Below are 16424 nucleotides of genomic sequence, written 5' to 3' on the forward strand. Positions count from 1 at the left end.
CCTTTTTTTTTTTAAGTGTCATTTTATTTTCTCTTTATTTTATTTTGGAATTAATGTTCTACATTCTATTTTTATTTTTCCTTTAGCATCATTTTACTCTATCTCAACTTTACCTTTATGCCAACACTCCACCCCTTACTTTTTCCCTTTTGTTTCCCTGTTCTCTTACTCTATTCCTGCGTTAGATTTTCCCTATTCCTTCTTTCTACCACCTGTTAAAAATTCATCCTACTTGTAAATCTAATTTCCAATCCACTGCTCCAAGTCCATACACACCTCTCTCTTCGCTTTTTTAAATATCAATTTTTTTTCTCTCTTCCCTTTTTTTTGGTTTTTTTTTTTAATGTTGTTATTTTGTTTTCTTTGTACAATGTTTTTTTTTTGTTTTGTTTTGTTTTGCCTTGCTTTCTCTCTGTCTTATTGTTCTTGTTTGCTTGATTGTTGATTAGATTGGTTTTTTTTGCTTGTTTTGAGATTGTTTCCCCTTTTGTTGTTTTATTTTTGTCTTTATTTTTTGCTTCTGTTTTTTCCTCTCCTCTCTTGTTATTAGTTGTTGTTTGTAGTTTACATTCAACTCTGAGTGTTTGCTGTTTGCATTTTTTGGGATTAGTTGTTGTTCTACTGGAGTTTTCCCCCCATATAAATAGTTCCCCCCCACACTTCTTATTTATTCTATTCTTTCTCTCACTAACTTTTTTTTTTCTTTTCTCAATATCATTGCACTTTTTTTCTTTTCTTATCTCCTAATTCTCTTTTCTCAGGTGGTTATCTTTATTTGGGGTTATTAGTATTGTGAATACATTTGTGTTCAGTGCCTTTTGCATTGTGCCTTGTTGTGTTGTATTTTATGCCTTTAAATCAATGCAGGAGAGAGAGAGCTACATACCCATACACCTGGAGAAGAGAGATCATGGGAAGACAAAGAAACAGCCCGCAAATGAAAGAAAAAGATGCATCACCAGAAAAGGAAGTAAACGAAAAGGAGGCAAGCAAAATGTCAGAGAAAGAATTCAGAGAAATGGTCATAAGGTGGATGAAAAGAATGAAAGACAAATTCAACAAAATGTGTAAGAACCAAGAGGAAATGAAGAACCAAGAAGAAATGGAAAATGACATCACTGCTATAAAGATCTCAATAGAAAACATCCACAGTAGACTAGAAGAAGCAGAGGACTGCATCAATGAGCTAAGAGACAATGTAGTAAAAAATACCCAAGCAGAGCAGCATCAAGAAAAAAAACAAAACTTAAAAAACAGGAGGAGAGCCTAAGGGACCCCCATATAAATAGTTCCCCCCCACACTTCTTATTTATTCTATTCTTTCTCTCACTAACTTTTTTTTTTCTTTTCTCAATATCATTGCACTTTTTTTCTTTTCTTATCTCCTAATTCTCTTTTCTCAGGTGAAAACATCCGCATAATATGGGTGCCAGAAAGAGAGGAAGCTGAGCACAGAATAGAAAACATGTTTGAAGAAATAATGACAGAAAACTTCCCTGATATAGGGGGGAAAAAAACAACAGCTCACACAAATCCAAGAAGCTCACAGAGCCCCAAACAAAATGAACCCCAAAAGACTGATGCCAAGGCACATTATAATAAAATGGGGAAACACAAATGACAAAATAAGAATCTTAAAAATGGCCAGAGAGAGACAGAAAGTTACTTGCAAAGGATTCCCCATCAGGCTAGCAACTGATTTCTCAACAGAAACACACCAGGAAAGAAGGGAATGGAATGAAATATACAAAGTCATGCAAACGAAGGGTCTGAATCCAAGAATACTGTACCCAGCAAACCTATCAATCAAAATTGAGGGTGAAATAAGGAGTTTCCAAACAAAAAAGGACTAAGGCTGTTTATTACCACCAAACCAGCAATGCAAGAAATGCTAATGGTTCTGCTGTAAAAAGAAAAATAGGAAACAAAGAAGGAACAGAGTCATAAAGAATAAAAATGGTGACAAGTACCTAGCAATAATAACTTTAAATGTCGATTAAATTACCAAATCAAAAGACTTAGGGTAGCTGTGTGGATAAGAAAACATGACCTATATATCTGCTGTCAACAGGAAACCCACCTCAGAAAAAAGGACTCACACAGACTGATGCTGAAGGGATAAAAAAAGATTTTTTTCAGGCGAATGGAAATGAAAAAAAAAACAACCATGGAGGTAGCAATTCTTATATCAGAAAAGTGATATAAGTGAAGATCACAAAGTGAAGGACATAATAAGAAATAAGGAAGGCCACTTCATAATACTAAAGAGACCAATCCAACAAGAAAATATAACTCTGGTAAACACATACACACTGAATATAGGAGCACCCGAATACATAAAAAAAAACTTTTGGAGATTATCAAGGGAGAGATTGATACAAATACAGTCATAGTAGGGGGCTTTAATACCCCACTATCACCATTGGATAAATCATCTAAACAAAAAATCTGCAAAGAAACATCAATCCTAGATGATGCACTAGATAAGATGAAATTAATTTACATCTTCAGAACATTTCACCCCAAAGCCACAGAATATGAATTCTTTTCAAGTGCATATGGGTCATTTTCAAAGACAGACCACATATTGGGTCACAATCAAAGCCTCTTCAAATCAAGAAGATAGAAATCATATCAAGCACCATCTGAGACCACAATGACATCAAACTAGAAATCAACTACAATAAAAGCAATAAAAACATAAACACCTGGAGGCTAAATAGCATGCTATTAAACAATGATTGGGTTACCAGACTGATTAACTAAGAAATAAAAAGCATCATGGCAACAAACAACAATGAAAATACAACAATCCAAAATTTATGGGACACAGTGAAAGCATTCTTAAGAGGGAAGTTCATAGGCCCACAGACCTGCCTCAAAAAAGAAGAAACAATCATAATAAGTTATCTAACCCTATGACTCAAAGAGTTAGAAAGACAGCAACAAGAAAAGCCCAACGTAAACAGAAGGAAGGAAATAAGAAAGATCAGAGCGAAGATAAACGACATAGCGACCAAAAAAATAATACAAAAGATCAACAAAACCAAGAGCTGTTTCTTTGAAAGGATAAACAAGATTGATGAACCTCTAACCAGGCTCACCAAGAAGCAAAGAGAGATGACCCAAATTAACAACATCAAAAATGAAAGAGGTGAAGTAACAACCGATCCCACAGAAATACAAATGATTATGAAAAAATACTATGAAAAACTCTATTCCAACAAAATGGACAACCTAGGTGAAATGGACAGATTCTTAGAAAAATATGGGCTCCAAAACTTAACCAAGAAGAGTCAAAAAACTTGAATAGGTCAATAACTGCTGAAGAAATTGAAACAGTGATCAAAACTCTTCCAGCAAACAAAAGCCCTGGCCCAGATGGCTTTATAGGGAAGTTCTATGAAGCATTCAAAGAACTAAAACCTATCCTCCTCAGACTATTACAAAAAATTCAAGAGAAAGGCACACTTCCAAGCTCTTTCTATGAAGCCAGCATTACCCTAATCCCAAAACCAGATAAAGACACCACAGAAATAGAGAACTATAGGCCAATATCCTTGATGAACATAGATGCTAAAATCCTAGCAAATCGGATTCAACAATACATTAGAAAGATGACCAACTGGGATTGCATTCTTGCATTCCAGGGATGCAAGAATGGTTCAATATCTGCAAATCAATTAATGTGATACATCACATAAACAAACTGAGAGAGAAAAATCACATAATCATATCAATTGCTGCAGAAAAAGCATTTGACAAAATCCAACACCCTTTCTTTATAAAAACTCCCAGCAAGGTGGGAATAGAGGGATCAGACCACAACATAATAAAAGCTTTATATGATAAACCTATAGCCAACATCATACTCAATGGGCAAACACTAAATCCATTTCCCCTATGAACAGGTACAAGACAAGGATGCCCACTTTCACCATTCCTGTTCAACATAGTACTAGAATACTAGCCATAGCGAACAGACAAGAAGAAAAAATAAAAAGAATCCAAATTGGAAAAGAAGTAAAACTGTCGTTATTTGCAGATGACATGATATCATACATAGAAAAACCCAAAGACTCCATCAAAAAACTACTAGACCTAATACATGAATTTGGCACTTTAACAGGATATAAAATTAACACCCAGAAATCTATGGCCTCTTTATACACCAATAATGAATTCACAGAAAGCGAAATGAAAAAAAAAAATCCCATTTACCATTGCACTAGAATACTAGCCATAGCGAACAGACAAGAAGAAAAAATAAAAAGAATCCAAATTGGAAAAGAAGTAAAACTGTCGTTATTTGCAGATGACATGATATCATACATAGAAAAACCCAAAGACTCCATCAAAAAACTACTAGACCTAATCCATGAATTTGGCAATTTAACAGGATATAAAATTAACACCCAGAAATCTATGGCCTCTTTATACACCAATAATGAATTCACAGAAAGCGAAATGAAAAAAAAAAATCCCATTTACCATTGCACCAAAAATGTTAAGATACCTAGGAATAAACTTAACCAAGGACGCAAAAGACCTGTACTCGGAAAATTATAAGACATTGAAAAAGGAGATAGAGGAAGACATAAACAAATGGAAGAACATATCATGTTCATGGATTGGTAAACTCACCATCTTTAAAATGTCCATACTACCTAAAGCAGTGGTCAGCAAACCACGGCTTGCAAACCACATGCGGCTCTTTGTCCCTGTGGCATGGGCCACGAAATTTCAATCGCACTGTACATGTGCGCCCACACATGGTATTTTGTAGAAGAGCCACACTCAAGGGGCCATTTTGCCAACCACTGACCTAAAGCAATCTATAGATTCAATGCAATACCTATTAAAATACCAATGGCATATTTCAAAGATCCAGAACAAACTCTCCAAAAATTCATCTGGAATAAAAAAAGACCCCAAATAGCCACAGCTATCCTGTGAAAGAAGAACAAAGTTGGAGGTATCACAATACCAGACATCAAACTATATTACCAAGCCATGGTTCTCAAAACTGTCTGATACTGACACAAGAACAGACCTATAGACCAATGGAACAGAATAGAAGAACCAAAAATTGACCCAGCCATTATATTTAATTAATGTTCGACAAAGGAGGCAAGAGCATGCATTGCAGTCAAAACAGCCTATTTAATAAATGGTGCTGGGAAATTTTGTCAGATAAATGCAAAAAAAAGAAAAAAGAAACGAGATCACGAATTTACACCAAACACAAAAACAAACTCAAAATTGCTAAAGGACTTGAATGTAAGATGGGAAACCATAAAAATCTTACAAGAGTCCATCGTCAGCAATATTGCAGACATATGTCGTAGCAATATCTTTACAGACATAGATTGTAGGGCAAGAGAGACTAAGGAGAAAATAAACAAATGGGATTACATCAAAATAAAAAGCATCTGCACAGCAAAAGAAACCATCAACAAAACAACAAGAAAGGCCACTGTATGGGAGAACATATTTGCCAATGTTATCTCTGATAAGGGCTTAATCTCCAACAATTATAGGGAACTCATACAACTAAAAAAAAGGAAAATAAACAATCCAATCAAAAAATGGGCAAAGGACTTAAATAGAATCTTTTCGAAAGAGGACACTAAGTAAGCCTACAGTCACATGAAAACATGCTCAAAGTCACTAATCAACAGCCTAAATGCCCAGCAACAGATGAGTGTATTAGAAAACTATGGTACATCTACACAATGGAATATTACACTGCTATTATAAAAGTGGGAATTCTTACCATTTGCAGTAGCATGGATGGAACTGGAGAGCATTATGCTAAGTGAAATAAGCCAGGAAGTGAAAGAAAAATACCACATGATCTCACTCATTTATGGATAATAAAGAACTTTATAACCTGATGAACAAAAAGATACATGCAGAGGCAGAGAAGCATTGAACAGACTGTTCAATTACTGTGGGAAGTCTGGGTAGTGTTGTTGGGGGGAGTAAAAGATTAACCAAAGGACTTGTATGCATGCATATAAGCATAACCAATGGACACAAGACACGCAACGGTGAGGTGAGGGCATGTGCCAGCAGGTGGGGGAGGCCGGGGGAAGGTCAATGGGGAAAAGAAAAGGGAGACATATGTACTACTATCTGTAATACTTTAAACAATAAAATTAAACTAAAAAAGAAAAATAGTAGAATTAAGTACAGGAAAATGTCTTTGTGATTCAGAGAACCTCTTTTAAAACAAAATTTAAAAAGCACAAACATGAGGTAAAATTGTATGTGTTTGGTTACATCAAAAATAAGGATTTCTAATCAAGAAAAGATCCCATAGGCAAAATTAATGGGTTGTTTTTGAAATAGGAGAAGCTATCTGTAACATCTAAAACCAATGAAGGATTTCATATATACAACAAAATATTACTCAGCCATAAAAAAGAATAAAATCTGGCCATTTTGACAACATGGATGGCAGCCTAGAAAGTACTATACTAAGTTAAATAAGTCATACAGAGAAAGACAAATACTGTATGATTTCACTTATATGTGGAATCTAAACAACAATATAAACAACCAAACAAAACACAAACAAACTCATAGATACAGAGAACAAATTGATGGGAGGAGGGTTTGAAAGATGGGTGAAAAAGGTGAAGTACAAATTGGCAATTATAAAATATAGTCACAGGATGTAAAATACAGCATAGGGAATAGAGTCAGTAATGTTGTAATAACTTTGTATGGTGTCAGATGGGTACTAGAGTTACCAGAATGATCATTTGGTAAACTATATGAATGTCTCATCACTATGTTGTTCACCTGAAACTAATATACTATTGTATGTCAATTGTAAATTGGCAAATAAATTAAAATAAATAAATAATAATTTTTTTTAAAAAAAAACCTCCCAGCAATCAATAGTTCTGAACCGCATAGCTTCACAGGCAAATTTTACCAAACATTTAAAGAACTGACATCTATTCTACACTCAAAGAATAACTTGCACTTATCCTCCCCAAACTATTCCAAAGGATTCAAGATTATGGTAGACTACCATGCTCTTTTTACAAGGCCATTATTAAACTAATTTGAAAATCAGATAAAGACACTACAGAGAAAAAAAAATTATATGCTATGACCCTGATGAACATAGATGCTTAAATTAACAATAAAATATTAACAAGTAAGATCCAAAAATACAATAAAAATATTGTACAGCATGATCAAATGGGATTTATTCCACCAGTGAAAGATTGCTACAGTGTTAGTAAATAAGAAAAATGAAAAATAAAAATCATGTGGTTATATCAATAGATGTAGAAAAAGCATTCAATAAAATCCATCATTCATTTATAATAAAAATATCAGCAAAGTGGGAATAAAGTGTCCATACAACAACATAATAAAGGCCGTTTATGAAAAACTTAGAATCAATATCATTTTCAATGGGTGAATACTAATCAAAGAGAGAAACTAAGAAAACAATCTCATTTATTATTGCAACCAAAATTCTATTATTGCAACCTTAATTATAAGGTACCTAGGTATAAGTTTTACCAAGGAAATAAAAGACGTGTACTCAGAAAACTATAGTACATTGTAGAAAGAAATTGCATTTTCATAGAATGGAAAAAATAACATTATTAAAATGCCCATACTACCCGATGCAATTCCCATTAAAATACCAATGGCGTATTTCAGAGATCTAGAATAAGTAGTTCAAAAATTTATATGCGATAACCGAAAACTTACAGAGGAGAGGCCACATTGAGATGGGTAGGAGGTGTAATGGCATGAGAGTGCAGGCTAGGAAGTCATGGGTAGCAGCTGAAGTTCTGGAGGGATATATCAGCTTCAGGTGGTACCCCTGAGAAGTGTGGTGCCTAAACCCCAAGCTCAGCTCCCCAGCCCAGAGTACCAGAACCAGAAAAGGTACCCACATAATATCTGGCTGTGAAAAGCAGCAGGATTTCTGTTCACCAGAAGAGATGGCTAGAAATGCAGGCATACTCTTAAAGGGCCAACACATAAGATTTCATTTGCAGCCACTCAACCTGAGCTCTGGCACAGGGACAGCAGAGCAGACTAGACCTGAGTGAGGAATGACTGGGTTTGGAGGTTCTGGGGAGAGAGATGAGAGAACAGCCACCAGGGTCAATGTGCTGAGTTATTCCACATACTGCAGAAGCCACCTTTATCAGGGAGAGCATTCTAATCCATGTAGCATCAGCCTGGGTGGAAGCCATAACCCACCCATTGGAATCCCTCTCACCTCTTCCTGAGGAGCTTATACCCTGCTGATGAGGATAGCCAAAGGCCTTTTAAGTGACTAAGCATAACAGCCTTCAGGTAGAGGTGGATCTATGAGTGCCTTGAGACTTTTGCTGACATGCCCCTGGACTTAATGTTAGTAAAAGCATACCTTGGTGCATAGCTTTGTCCTTTCTACAAACACCCAGACCCAGCAGAGTGAGCCATAAGCTGTGGGTCACTGGTAGCTTCAAACAAATTCCCTAGGACCAGTCACAGAAAGTTTCTGATATTGATATGCACAAGTCCATCTGAAGAGACCCAGAACCTGTAAACTCAATGGCCAGCTTAAGATAACAGAGCTGGATCCAATAATCTTCAAAAGCAGCATATCTACAGGGAGATCTTGGCAGGCACCAAACCTTGCCGAATTGAATTCTGCTTCATGTGATCAGCACCTGCACAGCAGCTTGCATGTAATGTCGGGGTGGAGCCTCACTGTCAACAAGCCTGAGGGTCGATCCCACACACAAACAAGCCAATAGCAATCAAGTCTCAATTACCACAGGGGGATCAAAAGAGACATGAAAATGACCACAACAGACATTCTTAGAGCTTCCAGCTCAGGTGATTAGGGAGACTGTGCCACTGGGTATGACAGGTCAGTTACTACATAAGGCCACCTTATGAAGATTGGAAGGCATAGCAAATATACATAATACATAGAAACAAATAGGCAGCCTAAATGTGGCAACTAAAAACAAGCCCCAAATGAAACAACAAGAGAATTGTTCAGAAGGAGAGCTAAATAACATGGAGGCAAGCAATTTATCACATTCAGAGTTCACAGTAATATTTATAAGGTTGCTCAACAGCATGAAAAAGGACATATAATCTATAAGAAAGGGCCATTCAGAAATGAACGATGCCATATCAGAAATAAAGCACACTCTCAAAGGCCTTGGATGGTGTTTCTCAGTGGTTAGAGTGTAGGCTCATGCAACAAATGGTCATGAGTTCGATTCCAGATGAAAGACATGTAAATGAGTTGAAAGTTCAATCCCTGGCCATGGTCAGGGTACGTAAGGGAGGCAAACAATGGATGTGTCTCTCTCACATTAATCCCTCTCTATCTCTCTATCTCTGTACTCCTCCCCCCCTTTCACTCTGTCTAAAAAAATAATGGAATAAATATCCTTGGGAGGATTAGCAACATAAAAATAATACACTGGAGGAATAAAGTATAGGCTTAAAGAAGCAGATAATCAAATCAGTGATTTGGAAGACAAGGTGGAAAAAATACCCAATGAGAGGAGCAATATAAATAATTTATTATTTAAAAAATATATTTTTATTGATTTCAGAGCAGAAAGGATAGTGAAAGAGAGATAGAAACATCAATGATGAGTGAGAATAATTGATCAGCTGCCTCCTGCACACCCCACACTGGGGATCCAGCCCACAATCTGGGCCTGTGCTAGACTGAGAATCAAACCTTGACCTCCTAGTTCACAGGTCGATGCTCAACCACTGAGCCATGCTGGCCCAGCAAAAGGAAGATATTTTTTAATGAGGATAGTTTAAGGGGCATTTGGTAGAAAATGAAGCATAACAACATCCATATCACATGGGTCCCAGAAGGAGAAGAGAGAGAGAGAGCAAGGGATTGAGAATCTATTTGCAGAAATCACAACTGAAAATTACCTAGCTTGGTGAACAAGAAAGACCAACAAGTCCAGGAAGCACAGAGAATCTCATACAAATGAACTCATAGAGGACCACACCAAGACATGTCATAATTAAAATGGTAAAAGTTAAAGACAAAGAGAGAGCTTTAAAAGCCAAAGAGAAAGGCAATCATTTACCTACATGGGAGCTTGCATAACACTGTCAGCTGATTTCTGAAGAGAAACTTTTCAGGCTAGAAGGGATTGGCATGAAATATTCAAAGTGATGAAAAGCAAGGACTTACAACCAAGGCTACTTGAACCAAAAGGGATATAATTTAAAATTGAAGGAGAAATAAAGATATTCCCAGACACATAAAAACTACAGAGGTTTGTTAAAATCAAACTAGTATTACACGAAATGTTAAAATACTTGCTTGGAGAATATCCAAATAAGGAGAATGATATACAGTGCTCAAGGATAGGGAAAATGTCCATATTACCAAAGCAACCTACACATTCAACCTATCAAAATACCAGTGGCATAGTTCAAAGAACTAGAACAAATATTCCAAAAACATATGGAACCACAAAAAACCCATATGGTCATGTCTTGTAAAACAATGGCAGCAGCATTCTTGTAAAACAAGAACACCATTGGAAGAATCATGCTACATGATATCAAACTATACAACAAAGCAATATTAATGGAATTAGCATAGTACTGGAATAAAAACTGGCACATAGAACAATGGAAAATAATAGAAAGCCTATAAATAAACCCACACCTTTATAGTCAATCAATATTTGAGAATGTAGGCAAAAGCATACGAAAGGGTAAATATAGTCTATTCAATAAATGGTGTTGGGAAAATTGAACAGATACATGAAAAAACTAATAATCAAAAAATAAAGCTTGACCACCTTCTTACACTGCACACAAAAATAAATACAAAATGGATTGAAGATTTAAATATTAGACTTGAAGCAATAAAAATCCTAGAATAAAACATAGACAGTAAAATACTAGACATTTCTTTTAATATTTTTTTCTGATATATATTGTTAGGTTAAGTGGCTCAGGAGGCAGTGTAGGAAATAAAGAGAGCCGAGTTAATCAGAAAAGAAAGAAAGGAAAGGTTTATTTCTGTGTCCCTGGGCGACCCACGAACCCCAAAGACAGGGCACATGGATCTGCACCAACAGGGAGGGGGGAGCTTTTTTTATACTGCAGTTGGGTGAGGGGAGGAGACATGAGCTGAGGTATTCAGCTGAGGAAGTTTCCGCTGCAGGGGGTCAGCAGGGGTATTCAGGAAGGAGTCAGTATCTGTGTGGGGGTCCTGTTGATTCAAGGGGAAGCCAGTATCTGTGTCTGGCATGCTGATCAGTTAGAAGTGCCAGGGGGAGTCCATTATCTCATCACACATCTGCATGCATCTGATCCTGGGCTCTCTCCTAACGTATGTGTCCTCAGGCAAGGGAAACAAAAGAAAGAAAAATAAACAAATGTGACTACATCAAAACAAAAGGTGTTTGCACAACAAAGTAAAACATAAACAAAATGTAAAGACATCCATGTTAATGGGAAAAATGTTTGTTGATACATCTTAAAAGAGATTGGTATCAAAATTTTTTTAAGAACTTGTAAAATTCCAGAGGAGAAGAAAATGGTGGCCAAATAGGCAGATGTGTCATCCATCATATTTCAGGGCCAGACTTGAAAATCAACTAAATCAGAGAACATTCACTTGGAATTAACAAATTAGACACAACTTAGGAGATAATTATCAACAAGAAAGGGCAGAGGATGCCTGGAGAATGGTAGGAAGAGAGATCTTGGTGGGAGAGGGCCACCTGGCCACTGGGCTGAGAGGGTGAGGTGGAAGTTGCACTGAACAAAGACTGTGTCCCTAGGTGACAGGTCTAACACCCAACTGGTAAAAGAAAAACACACAGGGTTGCTGGATTCCAGGGAATCTAGACCTAAGACCACAGCCAAGAAAGGCTGCACACTGACAGGTGTCCTGAAAAACTTCCCAAGCACTGCAGTGCTGGCAGGAGAGAAACCGGCAGTTTTGTGGTTGTTTTGCTTTTGTTTTGTCTTTGTTGTTTGCTAAACTCAGAACATAGGACTATTCAGTTGCAAGAACTATCCTGAGGTTGTGGAGCAGGGAGAGGCACAAATTTGTGGAGCCTGAGGAGAGGCAGTGGAGGGCATCAGGGCAGGGTGATGTGACCAGGAATTCAGCATCAGGAATTTTCTAACTATCCAAACATAAACAACCATTTCTCTCCTGAAGCACCAGCCCCTCCCAGTAACCTCAAGACAGGTAAAACAGGCTGCCACTCCATGCTGGCATTTTTTGCTCTACAAAAGGAAACAAAGGCTCTGAATAGCCCCAAAGAGCCCTCAGTGACTGGGCTGGAAGAGGGCCACTCTGCCCACTGTTCTGGGAACCAGACTGATAAAAATTTCAGGTTGCCAGCCAGCTCCACTTGTCTCCATATAAGCATCTCTGACCAACCAAGGCCAGAGTAATATCTTGGGCCACTCACTGAGGAACAGCTCTTAGACAGGGCAAGAACATCCGATTCCTGGAAAGCAAAACAGCACCCTCCGCACCCAAAGCCCTGTGAGAAACAAACACTTGAATGATTAAGATTGACAGCTGGCAGAGAGTTAAATCCAGTAGATTAGTCCAGCCTGCTTGAGCCAAGGCTTGTGGAGACAGACACAAGCAGAAGAGTGGTGGATCATTTGGAGCTTCAACAAGGTGCTAAATGCCAAAAACAGTACCTGAGAGTGATCAACATGTATCTAACAGGAAGTCCAGAATTTTCATAAAGAAAAGAAGAGTGGGTTCTTAAACTAGAGCCTATGGTCCATTAGAATGAGGCTGAAGCAAAAGACACTTTGCTTTTTTATTTTTTAATTAAAAATTTATTTAGTATTATAAAATTTTTGTAATATTATTTTTACTTTTTAATTGTTATTTTATTTTTTTTCTTTTCACACTTTCTTCATCACTTCTCCCTTTTTCATCCTGTTTTTCTTCTTTCTCTGCTTAAGCTTTTCTCTTTATTTTTAACCCTTGTTAAAAATTGACCTTCTTTATCTGCTTTATTGATGTTTTATTATTATTGTAGTCTCTGTTGGCTTATTCATGTATAAAATTTCTGCTTCACTGCTTCTTCTCCATTTCTCCTTCTTTTTTCTCTTTCTTCACTACTCATTTTTTTTTTACTTTTCCTCTCTTTCTCCATTCTTGTCCTAATTTTTTATTTAATTTTTTTCTTCACATCCACTAATTCTTTTCCTTCATCCTCTATATTAAACTGCGTTCCTTCCCTGATTCATCCAATTTCTTAATCTTATTTGCTGTACTTAAGCTCCAATTCTACAAATTCTGACCCCCACCCTTTTGTTGGGTATTTTCTGTTTGGGTTTCTGGTTTAATTGTTTGTTTTATTGCGTTATTGCCCATATTCTTTCTTTTATTTTCTTGTTCTTTTTTCGCTATCACTTTTGCTCTTATTTCTCTTTCTGCATTCTCTGGCGGTCAGTCTTATTGGGGTAATAGGTGTCTTGCATACATTTGTGTCCTGTTCCTTTTGTGTCATGTCATATTGTGTTGTATTTTGTGTTGTTTGGTAAGCACCTCCACAATGGTTGGCACAATGTGATAGAGAGCCAACCACATAACCAGACATCCTGAGTGGAAACTCGATCTATGAAACAGACAATAACACTCAAGACCCAACTATATCAACAGAACCAAAATATCTTAAGTAGGAGGCATCCCTAGAATATTCAGCCCAGAAGACCTGAGAGACTGCACCACTGGGTGCCACAAAACATATGCTACCTAAGATAAATACAAAATATCTGGGTGCCATAGCAGTTTGATCTAATACATAGAAACAATCATAAAGGAACACAAAATGGGGAGACAAAGAAACAAACCACATATGAAATAAAATGAGTAATTACCAGAAAGGAAAATAAATGAAATGGAGGCAAGCAATCTGTCAGAGAAAGAATTCAGAATATCTATATAATAAAATATAATAATAAAAGCTTAATATGCTAAGTGTCCAGTCTCCCGGTCATCCGTTCAACCAATCAAAGCGTAATATGCTAATGATATGCTAAGGCCACTCAACGGTTTGCTATGGGATGCACTGACCACCAGGGGGAAGACAGTTGACCAGTCAACCAGTCTCTATGACATGCACAGACCACCAGGAGGCAGATGTTTTGACCAGTATTTTAGCTTGCTGCTGGGGTCCGGCCATTTGGGACTGAGCGCAATGGGCTGGACATACCCTGGAGCCCTCCCGTGGTCCCTACCCTTCTGGTCAGTCTCTTGCGTCCCTCCCCAGCCCTGATCATGCACCAGTGGGGTCCCTTGGCCTGGCCTGTGCCCTCTCACAATCCAAGCTGAGGGGACCCCTCCCCCCACCCGAGTGCACAAATTCATGTGCTGCGTCTCTAGTTGTTTATAAAGATGGTCAAACGCCTAGATGGGAAATTCACCATTATATCTAAGAATCAAGAGGAAATGAAGAATTATATAGCTGCAATAAAGAGCACTATAGAATGTTTCAACAGTAGGCTAGAAGAAACTGAGGACCAAATCAGCAAGTTAGAATGTTAGAAGACGGTAGAAAAATCAGCTGAGCAGAGAAAAAACTGTAAAAAATAAAAGACTTAAAAAACAAGAGGAGAGTCTAAGGAGGCTTTGGGACAACATGAAATGAAACAACATCTGCATAATAGAGATGCCACAAGAAGAAGCTGATCAAAGAAAAAAAAAATGTTTGAAGAAATAATGACACAAAACTTCCCTGACTCTGGGAAGAAGAATGTCACATAAATCCAAGAAGCACACAGAGTTCCAAACAAGATGAAATAAAAAAGACTGATACCAAGACACATTGTAATTAAATTGGAAAACATCAATGACAAAGTAAGAATCTTAAAGGCTGCCAGAGAGAGACAGAAAGTTACCTACAAGGGATCTCCCATTAGACTATCAACTGATTTCTCAACAGAAACACATCAAGCCAGAAGGGATTGGAATAAAGTATACAAAGTGATGCAAAGCAATGGACTGAGTCCAAGGATACTCTATTGAGCAAGGCTATTATTCAAAATTGAAGGAAAAATAAAGTTTTGCAGACAAAAAAGGGCTAAGTGACTTAATCACCAACAAGCCAGCAATATGAGAAATGTTAAAAGGACTGCTTTAAAAAGAATAAATAGAAAGGGAAGAAGTAACACAAGCAAACAGAATAGATATGGCAGCAAACAAGTATCTATCAATAATAACCTTAAATGTAAATGTATTAAATGCTCCAGTCAAAAGCCATTGGGTAGCTGAATGGATAAGAAAACATGACCCATATATATGCTGCATACAAGAGAACAACCTCAGAGCAAAGGACACAAACAAACAGAAAGTGCAGGGGTGGGAAAATGTTTTCAGGCAAATGGAAATGAAAAAAAAAAAGCTGTGGTAGCAATACATATATCTGACAAAAGAGATCTCAAAATGAAGACCATAACAAAAGATCAGGAAGGGCACTTCATAATACTAAATGGATTTATTCAACAAGAGGATAAAACTCTGGAGAACATATATGCACCCAATACAGGAGCAGCCACATACATTAAAATTAACCTTCTGGTAGATATCAAGGGAAAGAAAAAAACATAATCATAGCAGGGGAGTTTAATACCCCTTGACACCACTGGAAAAATACTCTAGACAAAAAATCAGCTAGAAATAGCAATCCTAAATGGCTCATTAATTGAAATCTTCAGAATATTTCACCCCAAAGCTACAGATTATAAATTCTACTCAGTTCACATGGGGCATTTTAAAGATAGACCACATATTAGAACAAAGTTAAGTATCTACACATTCAAGAAGATTGAAGTCATATTAAGCATTTTTTAAGGTCATAATGGCATAAAATTAGAAATCAACCATAATAATAATAAAAAAAACAATAGAGGCTAAATAGCATCCTATTAAATAACTAGAGGCCCAGTGCACAAAATTAATGCACTCAAAAGGGGGGAATCCCTCAGCCCGGATTCTGAGAGGGCACAGGCCAGGCTGAAGGACACCACTGGTGCATGATAGGGGGCAGGGAGGGACAGGTGAGGTTGGCCAGCCAGGGAATGGACTGCGGCAGGGCTTGAGGGCGTGTCTGGATCATATTGCTCTGTCTTGATCCACCAGACACCAATAGCAAGCTAATGTACTAGTCAGAGCGTCTGCCTCTTGGTGGTCAGTGCATGTCATAGTGACTGGTCTACAGGTTGACTGACTGCCCCCTGGTGGTCAGTGAATGTTATAAGGAGCAGTTGAGTGGCCAGCATATCAGTAGCATATTACACTTTGATTGGTTGAACGGACAACAGGATGACCAGACACTTAGTATATTAGGCTTTTATTATATAGGATGAATGGGTTACCAAAGAGATCAAAGAAGAAATAATAATAA

The 16424-nt window shown here is 37.3% G+C and overlaps 1 long non-coding RNA gene across 1 annotated transcript in view; it reads right to left on the bottom strand.

Annotated features, from left to right (window-relative positions):
* Positions 1-3776, bottom strand: part of LOC107181942 — a 5826-nt gene extending 2050 nt beyond the window's left edge. The window contains exons 1-2 of the long non-coding RNA XR_001512659.1: positions 3764-3776; positions 569-574 (exon numbers count right to left, since the gene is read on the bottom strand). This is a non-coding gene — a long non-coding RNA (uncharacterized LOC107181942). The remainder of the gene's footprint in view (positions 1-568; positions 575-3763) is intronic.
* Positions 3777-16424: the final 12648 nt, after the last annotated feature.

This window comes from Myotis davidii, unplaced genomic scaffold, assembly GCF_000327345.1.
Source record: "Myotis davidii unplaced genomic scaffold, ASM32734v1 scaffold1170, whole genome shotgun sequence".
Classification (NCBI taxonomy): Eukaryota; Metazoa; Chordata; class Mammalia; order Chiroptera; family Vespertilionidae; genus Myotis; species Myotis davidii.